Source organism: Castor canadensis, chromosome 4 (genome assembly GCF_047511655.1).
Source record: "Castor canadensis chromosome 4, mCasCan1.hap1v2, whole genome shotgun sequence".
Lineage (NCBI taxonomy): Eukaryota > Metazoa > Chordata > Mammalia > Rodentia > Castoridae > Castor > Castor canadensis.
Window position 1 is genome coordinate 14,400,485 of NC_133389.1, and position 9,609 is coordinate 14,410,093.

Sequence of the window (9,609 nt, forward strand, 5' to 3'; positions counted from 1 at the left end):
AATGACTGGTTTTATAAGACTCTGCCCCTCCCACACTGTTTTTTTTTTTTCCTTTTTTAATTTGTATCCTTTGTGTGATTCAACATTTTACTCAGAAAGTCATCATTAGAAAAGAAATGCTTATTCGTAAAGAGCAGAGTTTAAGAAACTTGTTGACAAGATGACATCATTCAGAAATTTAAGGATTTAGAAATATCTCAAGAGCCTGTCAGAATTAGCTACAGTCTAATAGTAACAGAAGAGGGGAGTATGATCAAGGTATATTATATGTATGATGGAGATATCAAAATGAAACCCCCCACATTGTACAATTAATATATGCTAATAAAAGTTTGAGTCAGCTAAAACCTGTTACACACCCCCAGCCCTTCAAGCTTTTCTCCTCTGTACTTGTGCTTAAAATAGCATCAAATTGCACAGTACTCTGGACCTTAACAGCCAAAACTTATGGAATTTTTGCAATGTAGACAGACAACCTGATCCTTTCTTTCTTTTGAGTCTAGGCAGAACCAAGTGAGCTTTTGGATAAGGGAGGAAGAGAAAAACATGTTTTGGGGTTTTTCTTTTCTTTGAAATTATCTATTTTAAACTTTTACATTTTCTCAAAATATAGTATCTTAAATAGTTCTGGGTTCTACTATAATCTCTTCTCACAAGCCACACCCAAAGAATTTTTCATTTGCCCTAGATTACACAAAAGAACTTTTCCTACTTTAAGTTGATTTATAATTCTGGACAAATCATATGTCTTGATTGTAAATTGTGATCTTAAAAACCTGACTGAGAAAATCACCAAATTTCTAGATATAGCAAAAGGAATATTGAAAACAAGAATAAACATTATGCATAACCAAATATAATTATGAATGTTAAAACACTCATATCTTAGGGCTCATTGAAAAAAGTTTACAACACATCATGAAGATAGCTTCTTTTCTCTTGACTTTACTTTTATGCATAGGAAAGAAAGGAGCTGCGCTTCTCCTTGGTGGTTATGGCAAACTCTACCACTGAGCCTGGAGGGCTGGGTTGACAATCTGAGGTAACAGTAGACCAAGACTTATTTTTTGAGAAAGAGTCTCATAACTCTGGTCTTGAACTTGCAATCCTCCTACCTTAGCGTCCAAAGTGCTGGGATTGCAAGTGTGCACCACCACAGTCAGCTTCCAAGAATGGGTCTGAGCTATCCATAAGATTTTCAGCCTTGCTGTCGTCCACAGCACCGGACTTGACCCTTATCTTGTCTTGTTAATTGAGTCTAATCACAAAGATGAGAGACAACTTAAATCCTCTTGTATTATTAGAGGAATAGAGGGATAAACATGTTCTTCGGAATCTGCCTGGCCGAACAAAACCAAACTGCTTGTTTTTTATTTGCTAATGGATCTCAGGTGACATAAATAAAAAGAATTGCAAACACAACCCAACAATGATCTTTCAACTCTTTAAATTACTCCATTAGCGTGAAGGAAACGCGACATATTTTTACAAGTTTTATTATCTCTTAGCACTCAGTTCTTTCCTCCAGTAAGTACACAGTAGATGCGATTGGCTGGGGGCTATTTCCCTTCTCAACTTTAGTCCTCTGGAGACCCCTCTCTGGGAATGTCTATGTAACCTAGTTGAATGTCTGTTCAACCATTCTTTAATCACACAGTGACAGCTCAACAATTTGCTATAGATACGGAAGGGATCTAGAACTTTATTTATTTATGTATTTATTTGGCAATACTGGGGTTTGAACTCAGGGCCTCACACTTGCGAGGCAGACACTCTACCGCTTAACCCATATCACCAAATGTCTGGATCTAGAACTTCAGCAAACTTTTGCTTCACTCACTTTTAAGTTTGTGGTATTTCCCACCTGATAGTTTTCACTCAAGTTATTCTTCTCAAGGGAGATGTCATCCTTCTTCCCACTGGCCCAAATCTATGAGGTTATATTTACACCTCAGCTTCATGGAGCCCACTCTGACTCTTAAAACCTTCATTGAACTTCTCTACAGAAATGGAGCTATTAAGAGTCGAGTTTACCATATAATACCCAGATAGGTTTCTATTCCTATGAAGGTAATACACTACTGCAAAAACAATCCTAAGCATTAAGTGGGTTCTTGTTAAAACTTTTTTGGTGAATTGAGTAAGATGCTAAAACTCTCTAGCGAGGCACCCCAGCATGGTGAGTACGGATGTGGATTCTGAAAGACTTAGAGAGGTCTGGTTTCAATCCACTTTTTGCCAGTTACTAGTTGTACGTCTTGCACATATTTCTCAGACTCTGTAACCTTTAATTTCCTGATAACACCACATAGCAAGAAAAGTCGATTGCCTACACAAAAGCAATTTCCTTTTACACCCCAACATCCTGATTTTGTCCAGGTATTATCCAGAGACCCCTTGATCTCAGGGAGGTAGACATATAAACACATTTCTGGGCTGTGAATTCTGGAAGAATTTGTTGGGGAATGTTGAGGAAATGTTTCCCTGATAAAAAGGGAACATGAAAGGAAAACTTCTAACCTGACATCATTCCATCCTAGGTTACTTTGAGCCCTATTGTGTGAAGATGTGATGCTAGAAGATGCATAAGCCATGTTATAACCACAGAGGAAGACTGAAAAACTTGCAGATATTAAACCAGAGCCCTGACATCAGAGAACTCCTAAGCCAATGCCAGAAACCACTTACCTCCAGTTTTTATTGTCATTATATGAGATAATGATTAATAAGTCTGTATTATTTAGCATTGTTAGACACTTTGGGTCCTCTGTCATTTACAATCAAAAGAATTCCTAAATGGTATAGGTTTTTTTGAAAGATTGGAGATGATGTCTTCCTGGTCCTTGGTGTATTATCCTTTCTACAGTAAGTGCCTCATAGTGTTAGCCAGAAGAACAGAGTGGCTATTGGTGATCAGGTTTAGGAGTTACCTTGTTGCCTAGATGAGACGAATCTCACAAACTCAATATAAGAAAGCAAGACTTCCACACACCAGAGAAATAAATATTTTTTAAAAACATAAAAATAAGAGTCAAGTTGACTTGATGCTAATGCTGTCCTAGGAAGGAGAGGAAAGGACTGATAATGTGTGTTGGGGCCTTGAAGGAAGGGTTAAGAGAGATGAAAGATAGAAAAACAAAGCACGAAAATTACAGAAATGGGAAACAAAAGCTATTGAATAGTTTTTTAAATCTGCTTGGAGTAGGGTTGGTGTTACAGACAAAGAAGGGACAGGGAAGAGGAGCAATCTTATGGAAGAGTCTCTGATACTGGACTGAGTTGATCACTAATCCAAATGAAACCTACTGTAAACTCTGGAGGAGGGAAATGACTTGTAAAAAAGTGTATTTTAAAAAGAAAATTAGTACATCCAAAAGAGGAAGAATGCAAAGCATGAGACAGCTATTAAGAGACCACAGCAGTGACCAAGTTAGTCGGTCACTAACAGAAAGAGCACAACCACCATACAGTGTTACTTACCATTATAAAATAAATAACATTAAGTTCTCCCAAACAACCTGAAATAGTAAATCCTACATTGTAGGGCATATTACTTCTGTAGAAGCTGATAATAAATGAAACAGTCTCTTATCCTTACTTCCTTAACTTCCAGGAAAATGTGTATGAGATAATCAAAAGTGAAGAAGGAAAAGATGGAAAATTATACATATGCAGTAGGATCTCAACTATTTCAGTGCCCATCTCCCCTGCTGGATGGTAATGACCATGAGGTACTCTGCCATGATGTCTTCTCCAGTGGTTAAGACAGGTACTTGACTTCTAGTTAGTGTTCACTAAGTGTTTGCTAAATGACTCATGTTCAGTACGTGACAATAAGTTTGTGTTCTCTCCACTTAGAATAAGGAACCACTGTCACTTTAATAATTACCCATTTTCATGATTTGCCAACAGATGTGGAATATACAAATTCATAAAGTATGTCACCTCTATTTCAGTAGAAATACCATTGAAATTATCCAAAACATGATAAAATTATCCATTAAAAAGGAAGTGACATATGACAACATTATTTTATTAATGACATTCAATTAGGTATAATGAAACACTGTTAATTTAAAACCTAGATGATTTATAATAATTGGCTTTTGTATTTTGATAACATAATTTATTCTAGAGATTTAAGTTGCTGTTGCTGAGTAGGAGCATATAAAGGTAGTTACCTCTGTGGTGTTAATTTGGTGGCACTTTAGATAAAACACTCTCCACTAGACATTTCTTAAAATATCTTTATCAGAACACAGTCACACATCCCTCAAAATCACTAGCCTGCAATTTTTTAATTATCCTCCTGCTTTTCTTTAGAGTTTTACCATATGTGTGTATTTGGGGCTGCATCATATATTATAGTTTTGCTTGGTTTTGAAATGTGAACAAATGTAATTATACTATGTTCTTTGAGGTTATGAAAACCATAGGGTAGTGGATTTCTACTTGCTCTGTACTGACTTAGGCAGCTACTTCATTTTCATAGTTGTATTGTAGTTCATTGTATAAATATATCACAATATGGTTAAAAATAATAATTTTAAAATAATACTAAGAATGGTACTTAAAATATCTTTATAAGAACAAAAACATCAGATCTTATTAGCAATAAAACTCAGCATGCTAATGATTCTAAGAAAAATGTCAATGTATGTGAATTCCTGGGAGGAGAGGTGGTCAAGCCAAGAGTTTCAGGGTGTGTGAAGAAGATAAAGCACACAGTCAGGAAGGTCCCAAAATCCAGGGCAACAGAAAACAAATTTTGTGTATTGTAAGATATAGCCCTAGGATAGCCATGAGTGTGAGAAAGTCTGCACAAGAAATGAGTTTTATTAGGGAGTGTAAAACCTTTGACAAGAGTATTTATCTTGTTACCAAGTGATAACTCCTGCACATTAGCCTTGGTTGCTAAGCCATGGGAACAAAGATCCAGTATTCTATGATTCAGCTATTTGAGAAAGCCAATAAAGTTCTTAAGACTCCTCATGCCAAAAGCATGCAAAGAGAGTACTAAATTTTCAGAGTGCTTCAGAACATACTGTGACTCACTCATCATACATACCAAGTGAAACTCAATGATTACAATGAAGTGTTTCCTTAGAATGTCTAATGATATAATTATAGATAACCAAATCACTTATATTAATTATAAAAAAGTTTTAATTTAATTTCTGTTCTGTCTAGCATGATTCTAGTCCTTCTGGCCAATGCTCTATGAGTAGTAAAGGTACCTCATTTTCATATTAACTATAATAAAACATTCTCAAAAGATAAAGACTTAACCAAATAATCTTAAGATTCATTCACATCCAAATGTCAGTTACTTTTGTTTTACCTTCTTAAGAATTTCTGTATCTTTTCTCCTTAAGGGTAGACAAAATACCAGACTGATCAACATTTGTTACTAAAATACAAACATGACTTGCACAAAGATTTCAGATTTGGTCCTCTATATAATCATTGGGGAAAATTCCTTGATTTTCTAAGACGTACATGTCAAAGAGAAATTAAATATATTGTGAAGCAGTCATGCATTTTTTATCTCAGTGCTGGACAAGATAATTTGCATCGCACCTTCCAATCATGACAGCCTTATTTAGACTTGTGTAAAATTGAGGAGGAGGGAAAAGAAATGATTGCTCAGTTCTTTCCCTGTTAGTCATAATGCACTGAGCACACAGGCGGAAAGAAGATAATGTAATGGGATGTGAGTGATAAGTGGGGGAGGAGAAGAAGGAAACAAAGACTCTACAACTGTCTCCAAACTTGACCTCCCTCCTCATCTTGAGACTGCCAACTCCAACCTCCTCAAGGGTGATCTCCCCTTAACTATCCCATGGCAGCTCCAGTTTCAAACATCAAAGCTGAAAGCATCATTTCTCCATCATTTCCCCAGCCCTATTTCTCCTCATCTACTTCCTGTCTTGTCTATCAGTCACCAAGCTAAAAATTAAAATTATATCCTTCAGTATTTTTAATCCACTTTCTTATTTACCATTCGTTTAAAGTCTTACTAATTATAATTTTAAAGATTTTTGTTAATGTATTCCTCTTTTTTTGTCTAAAATTATTTTCCTTGGTTCTAGTCTTCATGATCTTTGCCTTGATCTCCATGTGTCTAGGGTCTTGTCCCTTAATTCAGCCTTTTGATGTATTTACAATATAAAGCTGACCCGGCCATGACTACTCTTAAAATATTTCAATGTGTTCCCATTGAACACAGGATAAAGTCTTAACTGAATTCACATAAGTTCAAGGCCATTCATAAACTGGACTTGCTCCCATCACATTTACTTAAATTTCATAGATAAAGTCTTCATCATAATGTCTGACACATAGTGTGTACTCAAAAATTATGAACACTGATGATTATTGATACTTTCCCTCTATTAATATTCTTAGATTGTATCCAAGTTCTGCTTTTAGCTATTTATTTCCTCTGCAACTTTCCTGAGAGCAGAAGCTGTGTTATTTTTTTTATACAGTAAGATTGATATGACTATATACTCATTGGGCATGCCCACTTATTGTGTTTTGAACTAAATTGAAAACAAAGTTTTGTGTCCCAATTTTTATCCTCCCTAGCACTGCTGAGATAGTTTCAAAGTATGGCCCTCCTGCTTTTCTTCTTTGCTATGAGAACCCTCTTCCAGCACAGGGAATGGTTAGGGTACATCCCAAGAACTCACTCCAGGAGATTTAGGGGCAGATGCTGGGCAGGTGTTGGGCAGGACACCATTGGCAAAGGAACAGAAACTTTGACCTTGATTGGTTGCAATAGGTACCCAAGTCCTTAGGCAGTGGCAGGGTTCATATGTTTTCTGCTTCGGGGTTCAGGTAAGGGCCTACAGAAGCTGGAACCCAAAGAGTTCTAAGTAGTGAGCAACATAAGAAGCAGAGAGAAGATGGTAAGTAAAAGTTAAAGGCTGCAAGAAGAGGATGCTAACCATCATTTTCGAGGTAAAAGTTTATAAAGATTCAGATGAGCGTTAGTTACCCTCAGAGAAAGAAATAATTGAAATGATTTATGTGTTGGAGATCAAAGTGACTGGGCTAATGAGATCATGCAAGATGATCAGAACAACTCAGATTTCCATCAGGTCAGAACTTGTGATGTCTTGTATATCTTTCCCTGTCATTTGGTTATAGATAATTAATCTATCCATTCAAAACTCTTGTTATCTGAAATCTGAGTCAAAGGAACAACGATCGCCCAAAGCATATTATTTCTTAGTTACTTTTGCTCTTATCACCCTTCAACATGATTTCAGTCCTATTTCTTAGTGATTTCAGCATTGGCACCCAGTTGCTTGTTACCTTGGTGAGTGTTGCTCTCTTTTATCATACACAGGCCAGGCATGGTCCTGAGTATGACAATTTAACTTTTCTATAGTTTTGACTTCATGTTCAATGTCCCATCGGCTCATCAGAACTGGCTACACATGTATTCACCTTGTGTCTCATAAGGCAGTGCTACCCGCTCCAAATACCTGAAGAGACAGGAAATAAACCTCTATCATTTACTCAACATAGACTCTAAACTTTTCTGTATGATCAACTATGTACATCTTTGTGACCGTATCTTAGAACTATGAATATTTAACCACTCTTCTTCCACAACAAATTCCTGTTTTCCCGGACATGAGTACAGAGAACCCATTTCAAAAAAAATTGGTAATCTTCAGCATTGATGAGGAACCTTTGGTCATCACATTTTTCTAATGAAGTCATAGCCCCTTCCCCTGTATCTGTGACTCATATTGAAATTACACTGCAAAGTTTTCTAATATGGCATCATAATCTTGAAGTAAGATCCTCTTTCTTCTTATCATACTGATTCCAAAACTTCTGATACAGTTCCTTAAAATATAAACGTGCTCATATGTTCCAACAGCTCTGGATAAAATAATGAAGTAGAATAGATTTGAAAGGGTCATACACTACCTATGTAAAATTAAAATATTACTGCTATGTGTGAGATAAGGTAGGCAAAGCTTAGGCGGAATATCTAATCACAAACACTTGATAACATTACTGGTAGGTATCTCCACTTGAGTGTTATACTGAAATCTGATAATAGCTGTGTAGTCTCAGGTAGGGCACCTAACTTCTTTGAATTTCTTTTTCTTTTTTCTTTTTTTGTGGCATGGGGGGTTGGACTCAGAGCCTCATAATGCAAGGCAGACATGCTAGCACTTGAGCCACTCTGCTAGATCTGAACTTCCTTTTCTTTGCACAATGGTTCCATATAATTTATATGGCCCCATAAAATTTATAAGACACTTCCATGCACGTTATCTTATTTGCTCTTTTCAACATTTGTTTGAGTAATGATTGCTTTACAATGTAGAAAATGGATTCAACAGATTTGGCTCGTTGGTAATGAATGGTGAAGGATTAAGTTAAGCCCAAACGTTTTGCAGACCCAAGCTTTTTTCATGGATTATTGATACTTTTTATGCTTTTTCCAGTTTAGAAATGTGTGTTTCTATTTCTGTGATTGCCTGTGGAGCTATTAGAACCTCAGCGACAGAAACAATCATACCCTGACTTCCTCAGTGCCTGGCAATAGAATTAAGAAGTGGGAAGTCATCAGTAAGTGTGCCAAGTTGGACCTTTTCATTGCTTTGCTGCCTCCAACAAGGCTTTATCTAACATTGCATTCCACCTATTGCTCAAAGGTGTCTCAATAAATCATGTCTACAAGGAGGGGAGACTAGAACAAAGACAAAGTTGTAAATGGTGAAGAATCAGCAGTCAATCATTTCTGGGTGAAAGAGTGAATGTTTGGAATTTGACGGAAAAGACAAGGACCTTGTTTTGTTTTAAATCTGTGCTTGGACAAGACTATGAAATAGCCTTGTTTTGTGTCATTTTATCATGGTCTCAGATCTCATGTGTCTGATGTTGGTATTCTTCTGTTTAACAGCAAAATATCATGGCCCGCGTGTAAGGACAGCCCAGTTTCAGGATGAGTGCTGCTCTTTGTTAACCCCTAGTCACCAAACAGTGCTTATTTCTGAAGCAACAAAGTTCATATGTATGTAAGGACTGTGTAACATGCCCAAGAATTATAAAAGATTACTATCTCATCCTCATTGGCTCACTTGGATAATTTCTTTTAAGGAAAGGTCCAATTCCAACTATTACTATATTTTGTCAGCTGGTTGGATTGTGGAGGATGATCATTTTGGGGGTGAAGGGACTCAAAAAATCTTTACTTCTCAAAACTTTCCAGATTTTCTTTTTTTTTTTTTTTACAGAAACATGGAGTTTTTTCTAGTTTGAGATAAGGATAGCTACACAGGAGATTCCTTGCATTGTTTACATGCATATGTGTATTATAACCCCAACTTGTTTATCTCTACCAGTCCTCTTCACTACTCCCTAATCCCCTTCCCATAGTGGCCCCAGCCAGTTTAAGGTTTCCATTTTTATTCCTGTGCAGTGAGCACACCAACCACTTCAAGTTTTTGGTTTTCTTTCCTTGCCCTATGCCTCCTGTGTGTGCCCTCCTCTTAGTGTGATTTGTGTCCCATAATATTGCTGTGTTTGTTGTAGATCTATATTCCGCATGTGAAGGAGAACATGTGGCATTTGGCT